An 18278-nucleotide genomic window follows, 5' to 3' on the forward strand; every position below is an offset into this window, starting at 1 on the left:
TTCAGTTTCTAATCTATAGGTAAGTAAAACTGGGGCTAAACAAAACAAGTTTGCATGAAAATAAGCTCTGGCGGAACCACTCCACTTCCTGAAAAAAGTCAGAGGCCGAGGTTAGACCCTAAGTCTAACACAACATGTACCTTAACGCTGCGTGCGAGTGTGACATAATCACGCTAAATGATTTTTCTAAGCATTTTGTTTTCTAAAGAATATCCCTTATGATCTGCACCATATTCTTACAAACAGCTCCATTCCTTTCACAAGCCAAACTGGTTCTTTTTGACATCAGAAAAGTGTGAACTTGGGCCTTTAGCGGGATGTGCATGTGGTATGTAATGTGGGGAATGTGTCAACTCATCCATTGTTTTTTGGTTTTGTGTGAAACTTTCGGACATTTTAGCCAGTGGAAAGGATTCCCCTCCACACATACACATATACACCAGGGGGGCCGTCACTCTTCTCAAAGGGATCACCTCCAGGTGACTTGACTGTTTGTGACAGTTGGTGAGACGTTAAGATGGAAAATCCTCTTAGCCTGTCCTCTGAGGCTCTAGTAAGTCCCCCACTTAAACTCGCATTCATTGCTAACACATGGTAATGGAAACCCCTCACCCACACAATGAAGATAACAAATGAGGAAACTGAGTTTTAGTAAGTGTATATACATCTGATCTGAATGTATTGGTGAGATGAATGTAGACCACTGATGCTGTAGTACCTTAAAATCATGTAATCTATGGCATTAAAGGGTTAGTGTCTCATGCAAAAGTGATGGGAGGACTCCACTCTTAATTTCACATGTGCATGTCCTCAGGTTTTGCATGGTCCCTCATCTCATTCAATTACATTTGTCATAATGAATGTCATGTGCAGTGAGTGTGGCTACTCATTGACTGTCTGAGACAAATCAGAGTCATGAGATTCAACACAAGGGTAACCATTCCTAACAGAAGAACATTTATCAGGTTATCTGAATCTACCATAGAGTTGTAATTCATTTCACATCACACTACTTTGATACAGTGCAGGCCTCCATTTCTATCATTTGATGTTTTTAAAAGACAGGTATAATGTCCTCCTGTAAGTAACAGTTAATCAGATTTCAAGTTTTTTATTTTACTGTAATTTCTACAGTCATTTTTAGATAGGCGTCATCTCTTTTTATTAATTGTTTTCATATAAGTAGAAAAAGGACAGTGAATAAGAACCATGATAATGTGCACCATTTCAGCTTGCTGCTCTTATGATACAGTCAAGTCATTTATTTTATGTATATTCCAAAATCAAAATTTTTTGTCAGAGCTTTTCAATATGCAACACCTTACAACACCATCCACAAAGAATTCCACAAAAAAAACTTTAACAAAGTGCTATACGAAAAGAAGCAACCACGGGAAATAGAGACACAATACTGAAGTCAAACTCCAATTTTACACATCAATTTCAATTTACTACACATTGGGAGTACTACATAGCCTGTCAAAGCTGTTGGTTAATGTGGTTGTGGTAAGTGCTTTCTAAAGTCAGAGAAAGTAAAAGTCTGAGTTACAAACAAAAAACCCCAGGGCAAATTTGGAGTTGGGCCACCATCACCTGTCACATACTTACTCACCATTAGGTAAGTAAGTGAAGTTTTTTTATTATAGCAACTTTGACAGAACAAAGTGCTTTACAAGCAGTTTGGAGGTAGAGCGGGTTGGCCGTTAATCGGAAGGTCGGCGGTTCGATCCCTGGCGTGTCGAAGTGTCCTTGGGCAAGATACTGAACCCCGATTTGCCCCTGGCGGCTGTTCCGCCAGTGTATGAATGTGTGTGAATGTTAGTTGAAGACCTAAGTGGCCTAGTGGTGATTTCCGGGAGAAGCTTATCGGAAATATACCCAGGTGCCTGACCATGCTCTATATGTAAAAACAAGCACCTTAACTGAACCTGAGAGGGAGCCAATGTCATGGGATGGGTGTGATGTGACTTGTCCTGCTAGACCTGGTTAACAGACTTGCAGCAGCATTCTGGTCCATTTGTAGACTGTATGGTTAGGTATGATTAAATGATTTATTGAGTAACGAACAGAAGATGTATGAAGCTTGCAGTAGCTTAATAGACATTAGAAAGCGTTGTGGGGAAGCTACGATAGGGAAATCCGCCGTAGCACCCGGGCACGACGGACCCCCTATAAACCTATGGAGAGGAGGAAGGACAGAGAAAGGGGTGGGAGGGAGGGATGCAGGATATGAGGGCAAAGGGGAGGACTTAGGACGTGTGGGTATTTATGGAAATGCTGGCGATGACATGCTTTATGTGTGGTCCCGCTCCTGAAACTCTGCTAATTAGCACCACTAAATGAAAGAACGGGTCAAAGATTTGATATATTAATCAAAGTAAATAGATTGTTCAAACATAACACCAAGATTCCTGAGGTTTTACGTTACAGTTGATGAAAGTGACCCAATACGCTGAGGGATCATGGGAGCTATGGTGTCAAAAGCATTAATAAGGACCTGAGTCTTGTCTGTGTGAAGTTGTAAAATGTTGTCATTTTACAGTTGTTATCAAAGTCATTCAGTTCTTTATGGCAGTCAGTCATGTTGAGTGCAGTCAACTTGTTATTATTACAAGGCTTAAAGGAGATATATAGCTGGGTATCATCATTGATAAGAAACACCTTTATATTTGGTAATGATGTCTAATTAGCAGCAAAACACACAACACAGGTTTCAGATTATGAAAAACATACTGAAGCAGAACTGAGTGACCATAACTGACCTCAGAATGACCAACAGTAGGCCTATGCCGGCTGGACAAACCATGTAATAAACACAAGGGGTGAATAAAACAAACAAACAAACAAACAAAGTAATTTGAGTGAAACTTAAACATAGCAGCAAATGCTAATAAAACTATATGCTCAATCAAATTTTGTTGGTTGTTTAGTTTTTGTTTAGTGACTGAAACTGAATGTAAAGTTGAGTGAAAAGATCAAATTAAAGTGACAGCCTGGCTGAGTGGAAAAGATGTTTTAGACCGCTGACGTGGCCGTGGGTGTGGTGCAGCATGTCTTACTAAGATATCAACCTTTTTCACAGGGGACATTTAGACTTGTCAAAGCATATGCATTTTAATGTCCCAGTAAGCTATGACAGTATGCAAGTGTGCGCAAAACCTGGGCTTTCAAAGTGGAATGCGGCGAATTATTAATAATTACACCTCTCATTTTACTGCTGTTAAAAACAGATTTTATACAAGTTGCATTTTAGGTAATGTGCATTTTAAGCATGTGAAAACAATAAGATTAACGATGGCTAAATTATATTAATCTGCTTCAATTTCAGGGTCCTGGTATTGCATGTTAGCTCATTAATGTTATTGGTTAACACCTGTGCCTTTCCTGTATTACAAGTCTGTTAAGAATGTTATATTATTAGACTAAATATATTGCAATATAAAATAATTTCTGATGCCCAGGTGTTCAGTGTGTTTAATTTTACCACTTACTGAAATGTAGAAATGCAAGACTGCTCTCCAACTCTGAAGCCATGTGAGACTGTTCTTAATTTTCACACACTGACATCTTGTGGATGCAATGTTTTGTTGCACGAAACACCATTATAATTTCCTGATGCCTTTGAGGGCAGCTTTCTTACTGTTCTTCACTGCCATGTATCTATCAACTCTATTCTTGCAGGAAGGAAATCAGTATCTGTCTCCAGTCCATGGATAGCATGTATGAGATAATAAAAGTCATTACTACATTAATTGTATTGTGTTATTTTTTCATTCTGAGTCAGTCATTTACAGTAAATAAAAGTAAACGTAAACCATGCTGTGATCATTACTTCACTTTTGATGATGACCAGACAACAATTGGATGGAGTGTTTCCTCTGATTCACTGAGTCTTGTGCTTTCTCCTGGCCTCATTATTGTTTGCTTATCTCTTACTGGCACTGCCAAACTTTCAGTGTTCTGTAGTATTTTTCAGAGTCAGTTCTTTCAATTCCAGGCAGTAATAGAAACACAAAAGGAATTTAATACATGTGTGTAGATGAGTAATCTATTGGCGGCCTGTCAGTTGTTGCTGTGGGAGAAAAAAATGGCCGTTATTGAAGAATCCCAGACTCTAAAAGCTGGTTACGCAAATCCATTCTTTTTTTAAACCTCATTAAATCATAAGACATGGTTCTCTGGAAAGGAATTATCACACTCAAGCACAATGGGAGTTGTTTGTGAACTCATTTCCAACTATGCTGGCTTGTGTGAGTAAATATGTTTCAGCATGCTTAACCTTTTTGATTCATACCTCATATCAAATGTTTGGTGTTGATTTAAGAGTCAGCCCCACAAATGGGACTATTATCCTTCCAGTGAACTGTAGCCTACTAGTGGCTCTCTGTGCTGGAGTTTCCTCAAAGACTTTGCCATACCTCAGAGGAAGTGAAATCATGACTGTTAGGCTACATGAAAAAGATGTATCAGCACTGCTATTTTGTTCTGCTCATTCTTCTGAATGGGGACATTTCCAGAGTGAAAGTCTGGAATCTCCGCTCTGGCACATTAATAAGCTGGAAATCTGCTGTTTATTTATTTATTTATCTCTGGCAAAAGACAACAGGTCTTCTAACAAGTTTATAAAGTGTTAGGAACTGGACTGAGTGAGCCCATCAAGGTATGTTAAAAAGCCACCCTTTTTATGGCCATATAAATAAAGAAGTGAAACTGAGATACAATCTTGCTCCTAATCCTCTTGGTTGATTGTGAAAACAGGATTTTCCAGTATAGTCAGATATGGTATTTCTATCATGAGATAACTTAGCACTAAGTCTCTAAAACACTAAAAACTAACTGTTAACTGAACAAAATAACAATCAGTTAAAGAAACAATTAAAACACTAAACCCACAATACACAACTTAAAACAGCTCCCACTTTGGTCCAGACTAAAATACTAAATACTGAACTATTACTGTTGGATTGAATGTTCACTGTCCCAAGATGATGACATGGGAAATGCCCTGACTTTCCCTCTGTAGTTCCACCATGAGGTTGACATTTGCAATTTTAGGTGAAATTTTTCCACAACCACTGGACAGTCATGAATTATGGTTCAGACATTCATGTTCCTTGCAGGATGAATTAAGCATTGCACTCCTAGCATTGTTGGACTAAAAAAAAAAAGTATCATCAGAAGCAGAGATATCGTGCTACTTCCTTGATCTAAACCCACAAAAATACATTACCCACAATGTAACTCGACCGCCTAGAGTTCTGTCAGAGATGCGGGTGTGTTATATTAGTAGTGGCTTATGCAGATGCAAGCCACTAGCATCAAGGAGTGGTCGAAGAGTAAAAGCTCACTTATTTTTATTTCCTCACCTCACGATTTTTATTTCATTTTCAAACTTGTAGTTCTTAGACTCATCCGATCCCGACTCAAGAGACATCACTTGAGGGGATTTACCAGACTTTGTGCAGCTCCCCCAGGAGTCACAATACTTTATGCAACTTTGTAAATATTTTTACAAATTTTTTTACATAGGCCTATTTAATAGGCTAGTAATTCCTAAGACCTGTAAACAGACTGTGATGTTCAACATCGGCCCCTTTAACGTTTCATCAAGTATTGTCATCAGGTCAAAGTGTTAATTTTACCAAAAATTTGGTTCATGACTAAAATAGTATACTTGCAAAACAAATGACATTCACATTAGTCACAGCTCCACTTTGTGTTTACTGGTAGTTCCAATTTGACAATGTTAGTATGCTACTATGCTGAACTAAATATGGAAACATTTCATTATGTTAGCATTAGCTCAAAGCACTGTTGTAAAGCCTCACATAACAACTAGCATGGCAGCACTCAGGTCATGTTCCTGGTAATTAGCAGCCTGATGTGCATTTACATTGTACAATAAAATAAAAACTAATCAACTTTAAAATTGACTTATTTTAGGCCAAATAAATAGATAAATATTCAATATTTCTGTATGTAAGTATGATGGCTTGGAAACACACTTCTGGGGAATAAAATCTACAGTAAATACTTGACACAGGTGTTATAGGCTAAATAACACCAGTGTAATCCTGGATAGTCCCAGGACAGCATTTCCAGCTGTGTGGTGTACTCATTTTAGTGTAGTAGTAAACAACAACAACAACAACAACAACAACAGAGCACAGACTAAGCACTTATTTCTGACTGAATAAAAGGATGAAACCATATATATTTATTTGAGTATAAACTAAGCATATAACAACCCTGGGGGAATCCCTGAAATCTACTCAGGTCGTTTTATGTGAAGATTCAGGAAATAGTCTGGCTGCCTAGCGTGATGTCACTGTTACGCATTATACTTTTGCTTCATCGGGGTGTCTTGATGTTCAGCTCACAGCAGCAGCTTGGGGAGAGAGGCTGACAGAGAGCAGCCGCCGTGTGAATTCAGTTTCAGTGTAATGAAGAGTGTCTAAGAGCATATAGAAGAGAAAACCCGTCTGCAACACCTGATCGGAAAACATCTGCGGATTTCTCTGTGGCTGTTTGTTTTTGGAAACGACTTGAGCCTACACAACCAGGAGAGCGAAAGCCGAGCCTGTGGTAAGTTACTGTACCAACTACGAAATAATGTGACCGTGTTTCCGTAGCCTACTGCTGGCTGAAGAACGGCATGTCGAGATTCGAACTGTGTGGTCTCTTATTTCATCGTTGCCGACGCCATGTGCTCTAAAACCGTTTTCTTAGAGACATGCATTTCAGGTTCAACTCGATTTCGTCAACACGGTTCACAACGTAGACACCAAAATTACAAATGACTGTTGTGACAAATGTGGTGTTCATTGGCTGTTGGAAGAGTAATAGATTCCTAGACGTTTAAAAGCAAAATGAAAGTAGGAACAATAGGAGTCATATGCATGAAGGTCCGTTTTTAACAGGCTGTAAATTCACCAAATAGGTTCTTCCTGTTGATGTGGGCTGTAACTGTAGCTTCCTTGCTGATTTCTGTTTTTCGTTTTCTGCATACATATGTGATTTCTACTTAATCCTCTACCACTTACTGTACGAAAATGTATTATATGATGCACAAATTCATTTCAAAGTCTACTGTGGTATGGATGTTTGAAGTTGTCCAACAATATTGACCAGATGTCTTTTGGCACAGATGACTACCTACTTGTAAAATTGTTAATATCTACTTATCTGTCTGGAGTTAAAAACTTGCAAATGGCTCCAAAAGTCACCATAAATCTATATTAACAAATACCATAATGCACCTAATAAGCTGGTTGCCAAACACTGTTAAAAACCCCCAAAGAACAACTTAAAAATGTGTGTTTTGTTTTTTGCAGCCAAACTGTCCTTTGCCACTGGAGCCATGGTGGCAGCCGTCCTTAAGATGTATTTTATTGGGACGGCGCTGAGTGTCCTCGCAGTCTTGTATGGAATAGTGGACTCCTTTGGTGGTCTGATGTATGTCCAGAACCAGCACTACATTTCTGAGCTGGACCACCAGACACAGAGACAGGTCTCCTCAAGGACCCGTCGGAGTGCATCATCTCTGACTAAAAATATCGGTTCATAAGAGAAACATCTTGGTCACAACAGACCAAAAAGGCTGCTGGATGGACATACAGAATACTGTGGCAATGGATCAACAGACTTGAGAATCACTGGAGATAGTAAATGTACTGGTTCCATTACTGACGTCATTGTAGTGTCTAACTTATTGGACATGCTTTGCACTTTGAAAAAGCTTTGCACTAGAAGGTTATTTGATTTGGAGGCAGAATCTCACACCAAGTCCCCTGTAACAAATACTGTTGCAGCTAGTCTGCATACAAAAGGCAACTACAAATCTGACAACAAATGTAACCGCACTACTGAACAATGATTTGCACTAGAAATGAGGATAGTTTTTTTAATTTGTCTATATCTGTATTTTGAGGAGGTTTTTTTTGTTTTTCTTTTTTTTTAAAATAAAATAATTAAACCAAAGTGTTGAGTACAAGTGTACTGCAGCCTCTTTTAAGAAACAGAAATAAGTCACATAAGCTGCCTGTTTACTGGAAAGTAGAAGGAAGTCAGGCTGGCCCACAAGCATCAAATATAGTGGAAAATGTACAATAAAAACTAAACTAAAACCATTTCAGCAGGGACTTGATAGGTTGACACCAGAAAGCCTTGCATTCTTGCCAAAGTGCCATGCCATCGCTGTACAAAAAGTACAAAAAACCCCCACAAATAACTGACTGATATCCCATGCAATGGCTCAGAGGGATTTACAATCTCATAAGAGCAACAGGTCCCAACACAGCCTTTGCTGAAGCAATTCAAAGACAGAGCCTTCCCTCTTCAAATGGCCTGGCTGACTGAGCAATATGAGCTGCATAGATACAGTCAACTTGTGTCCTTCTGGTGTATGACTAAGTAAAAATGAATTGAATGATTATACGGAATGTGAAAGGGATTACTTAAAGAGATGAAGCCCCACGGGGAGTTATCAGTGACGTCTGGCTCTGCAGCAAGATACCGTCTTTGCTCATTAGTGTTTCAGTGTCATTGCTCCCATCAGACCCAGATATTTTGTTTTTCCTGAGTTAGTGAAGATAAAAAATGAACAAAAGGAAGTGAGTACTGCGAGTACAAAACGATTAGATAGAAGTGTGTGTACATGTGCTAACATATCTTTAAAAGAATCTGCTTGCTGAATTGTCTGAATCATCATGATCACTTAGTGACTCAGTAGGTTGAAGCATCGCAGCTGCCCTTTTCTGGTAACTGAAAGCACCACTGTAAACTCAGCCAAGATGTACAATAAGTCACTTCCTCGTTACAAGCTTGCTAAAAGACTGACTGAAATGATGATGTACTGAACATAACTGGAACAGCTAGTGTTTGTGCTAATTTACCTTTTGAACAGTCAAACAATCACTTAGCTTAGATAGAAATTGAGGAAACGGCATTGTCAGTGACTTTTGTCATTTCATGGCCAGAAATATGACCTAACCCATCCCAACTTTATATTGCATGTTTTCTTTTTTACATCCCAAGACCTATGCTACACACTTCGACTCATCGATTCATTTGCTGTAAATGAATTATGATTTACCATACCCGTGTGTCTCCCCTTTTTGTCCCAGTGTTAGAGCCGGGCTGTGTTTCAAAACAACACATAAGAGTTTTTCAATCTAAAACCCCTATTTGGCAGGATGACAGTGTTTATCAGCCCCTTCCAAATCTGTTACATATGAGCCCTAGAAAGATACTTCATATGACTCTTCATGGAAACTCTGGTACAAACTGAGGGTATTATGGGAAATGTAGGATTCAGCATTCTGCTGAGCTTGGCCCAGAGTGGGCACAACCCTGGCAATATCTTTGGGATTTGGCTTTGTAGGCTTGTTTTTGTGCCCTTAAGTTGCCAAAAAAAATATAACAGTTATGCTGCTATTGAACCCTTGGTGGACATGTTTTTTTGTTCTCTGTTCTCAAGTTTCCCTCTGCCCCAAGGGCGAGGAAATGTACCAGCTTGCTTTAAAGCTTTTTCACTATTAGGGGCTACATAGTGGTACGATTTACATGTATGCACACCCACTCATCTACAGACAAGTCATCTGAGGTGAGTCATTCTATTTTATGTTTCGTTGGAAAGCCCCACATCAAGTTATCAGAAAGTAGCTACTTGACTGATTTGACCGTCACATTTAATGAGCAGTTTCCTTTTCTAACCAGTAGGTTATATTCTTTTGTCTCTAATTGGATCTTGCGCAAACATCTGGATAAGATTAAAATTTAAAGGATGAACATGAGCTGAAGGATGAAGAAACTTTTTTTCCAGTTTAAAGGATCAAAAATGTAAGTTTAAAGTAAGTCTTTGTTGCTCTGGTGTCCTCTTCCTCCTGCTCCATATAGATAATTTTTAATAGTTCCTTATTAGAGAGTTAATATCTCTTATACAACCTAGTTTTGTATTGTGGCACACATGTCCAAACAACTGTTAAAGTATAAGAAATCGGCATTGAGTTTAAACATTTTCCATGAAAGTCAGATAAAGTTACCTGTCTGCTGGAATTACAGATCAGCCCACGGCAAAACAGCTGTGCGTTTTTGGTAAGGGGTGGATTCAAACGCACCTGTAGTACACTATGTTTTACTTTCAGTCACTGATCTGAAAGATATTTCAACTGTGCTACAGGAATAATAACCATAATAATGTCACGCTTAAAAGCGCTAAACCATGAGGAACTTTGTTTGTTTGTTTGTTTATTTAAAAGGGACAGTGCACATTAATGAACATAAGGACAATAGTAGTAAATAAAGGCCAGCCGTAAAGTGTGTAAAAAAATTAATGAATCAAAAACAAATTCATCAAAAATTTATTACAATATATATAAAAAATAATAATACAAAAAAAATTAATATTTAATAAAAAATAAAAAATGAATTAATAACAACAAAAAAAAAGATTGGGGTCATAGCAAGGTTGAACAACAAAGACATGGGGGTGTGAAAATGGGTATGTGTATTAGGGCGTGTCCAGCCTCATCCTCTATTAGTGGTGGTGGGGGGTCGATCACCAAAAGGTGAAGACGGGTGTGAAAAGGGGGGTCTGTGTATATGGGATGTCCGGTGTTATCTTCTAAAAGCAGATATTTGGGAGTGGCTTTAGCAATCGGTTGTATATATATAGCGGGCTAATTTTTTGACTTACATCTGACTGAGAACGTGGAACAGTGTGACTGATTTTTGGGTGAATCCGTATCGGAAAGAGCTATTTCCGTGCAGAACAACAGCGCCATCTTTGCAGGATCACAATCATGGACGTCGCAGGTAGTCAATTAGGAGTAATGACTCCAAAACGACGTATAATTATTATAAAGACTCCCCCAACAACATTGACTGATTTCCTGGACTGAAAGGCCTCAGTTTGAATGGGCGGTGGAAGATTTTAGAATGTCGGGATTCTTGTTTGAGCACGGAACAGTTCATCTTTATACAAGAGAGCTTGATGAAATTTTTCTTTGTGAAAGCACACCGCACATTAGTTTTTCAGCCAAAGACTGGAATTACTTTAGAGTAAAGTTTTTAAAGATATGAGTGCTTCAGAAGGAGTCTATACCGCACAATGGTGCAGCTCTGTGCCAGGAGAGCTCTATCGTGTAGAGACAGACCTTGAAGTCTACGACCCAGAATCCTACATCTTTTTTAGATCGTGCAAGGACGATTCTATCATTCAAAAGGCAAGGATGGGAACTCCAGAGCAACAAAAAGGCTACCTCATCACGTCTAAAGAGTGGGAGACTTGGTTCAGCACCGGCTTTGTGGTCCAGCGGGGGGAATGGGATAGAACCCTTGAAATCTTCTCACACATTGATAAATTATTCAGATCATATAAACCTTATGTTAGCTATGTAGGGATCAAAAGAAAACTTTTTGGTCCTGAGGACAAGCAAGATGAACAACAAGCAACACCGCAGACAACCTCAAAGACCTCCACGACAGGGCTGACGGTGACATTGTTCTGATTATTGTTTTGTGCAGGTACGAGGACATGTGCAGCGGGTGAGGATCTATAGAGTAGCCCTAAATATTTTCCATTACTCCAGGACGATGATGACTATGGAAAAGAACTGGGGAAAAGAAATTTAACATTTCTCGTTCCTGAAGAAAATACATAGTATTATACAGGTAACCATAGCTTATTATTTATACGATATACTGCAGCAAAAAGCTTTACAAACATGTGTGTATTGTGCATATAGACAAATGGCGCAGAAAACAACCTCACACATGCATTGACACGCTACCCTTCTTTTATATTAAAGGACATAAGAGAGAAATTACGGAGAAGCTTTTTAACAAAATGTATGTACTACGTGGTCTTGGGTTGGTGCCAACGTGTGAATGCCGTATTCGAGACATTGCAGCAGCTGCTCTACAGATTTGGTTGAGGAACCCTTTTCTCATTGCTTCGCTTAAATGGGTAGTTAGAGTGGAGGACACTGTGAGCACAATAGTTAAGGAATCTCTGGACATCTGGAAGGGGGAACAACACTAAAAACAATGGGGAATGTGTCTAGTCTACTAAACCATGTCAAAAAGAGATACATCGTGTATAAGATGAGAACACTGTTGTGTGAAGCTGTTAACAATGCGATATGTGACACAGATAGGACACTATGTAGTTCTAGATTTGACAAACAGACAGAATATGTTAGACGAATGACCTCAGGATGGCGTATCATGGTGCAAATGACAGTAGATAAATATGCAGATGTGAAATCTACTCTACTCGATATAGCACATGTTTTTTCCTGTGAACGATAATGATTTTCATACGGGTCATGTGTTTTGTTTTTGTACTTTTAGCATTGATTTGTGTGTTTTAATGCTAACCAGAAAATGTCGATGTTGCTGATGTGATGTATTGCTTAACTGAATCTTTGGTTTGTAAAAACATAGGTGCTTGTACTGATTTTCTGAAAAGTGTATACTTGTAATCATTGCTGACGGATATGTTGTGTATGTCGCTGGAAATAAAATATTTGAACACAGACGTTGAAGCGTCAGTCTTTGTAACAAAGATCATGGAGGATAAGGAATATATACTATGCAACAGAAAATGCGGGGCCTTACGGAGGCAAGCAAAAACTTAAAAAGGCCATATTTGACACAACTGGAGTTCGGTACGCAGACTCAGATGTAGAAAACTGGCTCATGAAGCAAGATGCCTATACTCTACACAAGACGGCTCCGGTGCATTTTAAGGGAAACAAGGTTTTAGTGAATTCAATAGATTGGCAATTCCAGATAGATCTAGTTGACATGTCAAAATTATACTGATGAATATTTCACTGTAAAGGAATGTGTGTCAAGGGACCCTCCTGTTTACAGGTTAAAAGACTATGACGGCGAAATATTACAGGGGACATTTTATGTGCAAGAGATGCAAAAAGTTATTATAGATAAAAACAAAACATTTAAAATAGAAAAGATTTTATCTAGAAAGAAAAAACAAGGCCGGGACATGGTGTTAGTCAAATGGGTCGGATGGCCAGATAAATTTAACTCGTGGATTTTGGAAAAACAGGTCATTCAGCTACCTTAGCAGATTACAAACACACGTATAAATGGATACAGAGGATTTTTTTGTCACCCTGCCCAGCAATTCGTCAGCAATATTTTACCCGAGCAATACAATAGCAAACTTTAAAAACAAAACTATCCAAGCCTTTACACTTTAAAACAGCATACGAGGTGAGTTTGAAATACAATAATCAAAAACATGGAAATCGTTTTCATCAGAAGACTCAAAATTTGTTGTGTTTGATAAAAAATCCAACAAGAGGGTAGTTCTATCAGTGACACAGGGATTCTATACAACAATGTCACAGATAATAGCTGAACTAAACAGTTGTTTATCTGAAAATGACATGGGTCACATTGAGCTTGATTACAACAATATTACCAACAGAGTAAGCATTTTACCAACGAGAGACGTAGAATTAACGTTTCAAGGAAAACTTGTCAAATGTTATTTATCACTGGAGTGGGTTTTAAAACTCATGAGGAAATTGCAACATTATGATGTCAGCCACGAACTAACACAGGGTTGATACAGATGCCAAATTTGGCACCACATCCTGTCGTTGTTAGTGTAGGGATGTATAATATATTTGTTTATACCGATATTGTTGATCATCAAACAGTAGGGGATAGTTACATACCTCTTTTAAGAATAGTCCATATATCGGGTCCAAATAACCATGTGATCACAAATACTTATGACAGATCCCACTATCTGAGGCTCTGCAAAACACACTTTGATAGTATCGAGATTTCTCTCAAGACAGATCAGAATCAACATATCCCTTTTATGTACGGCAAAGTAGGATTTGTAGATCATGAGGCATTTACAGGTAGTTATGTGCGTAATCCATTTACATTTAAACATTATGATATAGAGTTTTTATGTTTATACGTTGACGGCCAGCAATATCCTTCAAAACCCTTTCAACCCAACTTTACCAGAGGGAATGCCATCAGGGAGTATCATCAGTTGTACTTGGCAACTGGAAAGTATCTTAAAAACAACGCTATGGCCATAACCCGAGTTATGGTTACCGAGAACCATGAGTTTTTTAATGGATATAGTCTGTTCTGTTTTAACCTGAGCCCTGATGAAGGATGCGGAGACCATATGTCGCTCATTAAAAACGGTAGTGTTAGATTAGAGGCTCGTTTTAGAAATCCACTTCAACGCACAATAAATGCGGTTATTTACACCACATAGGATTCTATAATTGAGATATCATCAAGAAGACAGGTTCTCATTGACTTTTTCTAACTTTAACAAACGATAGTATGAATACGATAGACCTGTCAAAAGTACTTGATAAGGTAGTGAAGCAAGGTGTCTTTCTTGGAGTATTTGCTAGTGACCAGCTTCCTAAATCAGTTATTAAAAAGAGACCCGCCATGTTGGTGGTAAACACAGACCCCTCCCACCTGGGAGGACAACACTGGGTCGCTATCTATATTGACAAGCAGGGTGTGGGATCATTCTTTGACAGTTTTGGGAACTCTCCGGTATACTCACATTTTCCTGAATCCTTTTCTGTCTTTCTCAACAGTAATTGTAAGTCCACGCAACATTCTGTTAGACAAGTGTAAGATGTGGGTTCTGTAGTGTGCGGTCAGCATTGTGTTTTTTCTTTACCACATGTATAGAGGGTTATCTTATGACAATGTAATGGCTAAATATAGAAATAAACGGTCATGCAATGATTTTATGGTGTGCAAATTTGTGAAAAAAATACGACCCTCGGTTGTATGTGGTCAAAACAATTATGCAGAATGTAACCAGTGTGTCCAAGTATCAGATTCTTTTAAATGTGTATAATAATATTAGAAGTTGTGCGGTTATGGTATTATGGTGATATAAATAAAAACACTTTGAAATGATAAAGTTATGTCTCTAGGTATTTATTTAAAACCGATAACGATATACAATTAAAAAGTTCAATCACTCAGTCGCATTTCAGGAGATACAAATGGACTTGTTTCATTGTTTGCTAATCGATGTCCTCTGGTAACAAGAGGTGTAGATGGTGGTCCAGTAATAAGAGGAGAAGATTCTCCAAAAGTCTTTCTCTTAATCTCATCAATTTTTCTTTTGACCTGTTGATTTGGTACAACTGATAAAGGTATATTCAGTATAGCCAACGACTGCAGATATTCATCCCAACCTGTAGGTCTCTGGCTGTCAGACACGTTGTGAGAAGCAGTTACTCCTCTTATCAAATCATACACATGAGACCCTTTAATAACATTACCGTTAAACACAAACTCCCGATCAGTCCATGCAGATATGTTTTTTGAGAAGAACATTTTATCCAAAATATGTGGGGCTTTATTCCTGCTGATTTATGGCATGTTTTTTAAAACTTCTTCAAAAACAAAGTCTCTTCCTGCGTGATTCTTCGGCATTGACAAAGTTAGTGTGTTCTGGTCTTTTTCTCCTTGTCTTACCATGGTGAGACATGCTGAGATCAAGCTGTTGTTTAGGTACCAGAAACATTTGTGCATACTCCATAGTCATCTAAGTTTGTCTTGAACCAATGACACTCGTTATAAAAGGCACAGCGATACTCAGGAGGGGGAGAAGAAAACCGCCAGACTCTTTAAGCAGCGTCATCTTTTTCTTTGAAGCGCAAACCTTTTTATTGGCAAGCAGTCTAATCCCCGCGTTCTTCTTTTTTAATTTTTGATACTGTGTCTTATTTAAAGGAATTTTACCTTTTAAAACATTGTAAGCTATTTCGCATAACGCTACCAAAAGGTCTAGTGATGCAGATTTAATAATATTCACTCTCTGACATAGAGATGCTCCGTGCATAGCTTTAAAATCAATAATCAAGTAACCGTAAGGAACACTCGTGGAATCGTCGAAACAATCCATAAAAAAATGACTCTTCCCAGGAAACATTTGTCTAGCCATTAGCATGACTTGGTATTTATCTCTGGAATTTTTAAACAAAACAAGATAATTGGTATTCAGATTAATAGTATGGCTAACTTTGCCTTGAAAAAACAAATTCTGAACTAGGTATAAACAACTTACATTTCTATGATGCACATTTTGTAAACACATTTTGGACCTCAATGTTATTGCTAGCATCACTCATTAAATCATCAATAATCAACAAATTGTTTTTATCTAAAGGCAACAATGTATCATCACACAAAGGCAATCCTTCAATGAAATTCACATTTCTAATTTTCAATAACTGGTCATACAATGGTTGCCAACACGAATAAATATATACAACATTTTCAATCTGTTTTGAAATGAGCTTATCGGCATTTTCAATCAACATTTTGTCCCGATCCCGTCTTGTGTGTGTGTGTGTGTGTGTGTATGTGTGTATGTGTGTATGTGTGTGAGTGTCCCCCTTCGGTCAGTGACGTCACTACGCAGGAGGAATGTCCCGTTCTTGCAGATCGGTTATAAAGGAAGGAGAGCCACGGAGCCTCTTTTCCTATGGTGCAAAAGCGCATGCATTTGAAATATTTGTTACTGAGAGTTTTAAAACAAGAACGATAAATAAACACTCGCGCACGCATTTGCAAACATCATGTGAGAGACATCTGTTTATTGTTCTCACGCATAAATCCGTCCCTCTCACTAACTATAGGCTATCTGATATTACGTTGATCAGACGGATGTTAGGTTTTCTACATTCAAGATTCGCTCTTTCAGGGCAGGCCGACAGGCGCCTGCTTCCAACAGGTTGATTGGCGCATTACTCTCTCCCTCCATGAGAAACTTCGCAGAAATCATACACAACACATTAACGATGGATCGCTAGAAAACATGTCTGTATGATGTGGGGGACGTATCCTATTCTTGCACCCATCAAAGATATATAAAGCGGATCATCCCCGTAATAACATGCACATCGATTGACGTCACTTCTCCTCGAGAGCCTTATGTTTTGGTCTCCTCATGCATAATCAGTTTAAAACAAGAACGATAAATAATCACACACGCATTTGTAAACATCTTGTGAGAGCCATCTGTTTTGTGTTAGGCTATATGACAGTTTAACCACTGAGTTAAATCTCGTTGTGTAGCTCCTCTGTCAGAGTTTGCCTCGTTTTCTTCCCGCCAGTGCGTATTAATATTAATTCCACTAACCATTTATAGACAGTTGTAAGCGTTTGAAGGGATCGGATATGGCGCTTCCTCACATAGACCACATTTCAAGTTGATTGTGATTTATAAAGGGAGCAAGCTTACAAGGGTACATATACACGGTTTTAAGTCTGAATTTTTTTTTTTGGCGTAAGCCATTTTGTCTTTTGGACGCATGTACACTTTTAGCGAAGTTTCTGGGGATGTTTTTATAATTGAGAACGAATTGAGTCTTTACAGTCCCCTGCTGCCATACAGGTGGAGTTTAAAACAAGAACGAAAAATAACACTAGTCTATTTCATTGTTGTTTACAACAAGTCACGGGCTATTTCTTTTAACTCATCGCCATCGTTGTTAAGCGCATAGACCGTTTGTGTAATCTAAATACATGTTTAAACACAGGAGGAAATGCATATGGTTTACTCTCTTTTCAAACGGGTGAATCCCGTCTTGCGTATGTGTGTCCATTTGTAAACATCTTGTGAGCCATATCTGTTTTGCGTTCTCACGCATAAATCCATCCCATCACTAACTATACCGTTTGCTCCTCCTAACATTTAGTCTATGTGATGCGGTGTTGTTATCAGGAACAACTGTATCCCACAATGATAAAGATAAAGCATCTACGCTCTACTTTCATAGTTTTATCCTGCAATACCTGTTTAGTCTGACATCAGGGTCTATGCTGAGTTAGACAACGGCGAATAGCCTATACAACCGCGTTCGCACGTTCATGTCAAACCGACAGCGGTCTAGCTGTGATCCCATCCTATTCTCCCACACACATCTGAATCATTTTTGTTACTGAGAGTTTAAAACAGACAAAAAATAACACTAGCCTATCGCTTCCTAATCAAGCCAAACGATGGTATGGATGTGATGCGCTGTTTGTTCTGGAAAATAACACTATTTCAATGTCATTTACAATAAGTCACGGGCTATTTCTTTTCACTCACCGCTATCTTTGTTAAGTGGGTGGATTGTTTGTGTAACCTAAATACACGTTTAAACACAGATGTAGAGCATTGGATTACTCTCTTTTCAAACGGCCGATTCCAAATTAGTACCGGGATCATCCCGTCTTGTGTGTGTGTG

The sequence above is a fragment of the Micropterus dolomieu genome, linkage group LG16, assembly GCF_021292245.1.
Source record: "Micropterus dolomieu isolate WLL.071019.BEF.003 ecotype Adirondacks linkage group LG16, ASM2129224v1, whole genome shotgun sequence".
Lineage (NCBI taxonomy): Eukaryota > Metazoa > Chordata > Actinopteri > Centrarchiformes > Centrarchidae > Micropterus > Micropterus dolomieu.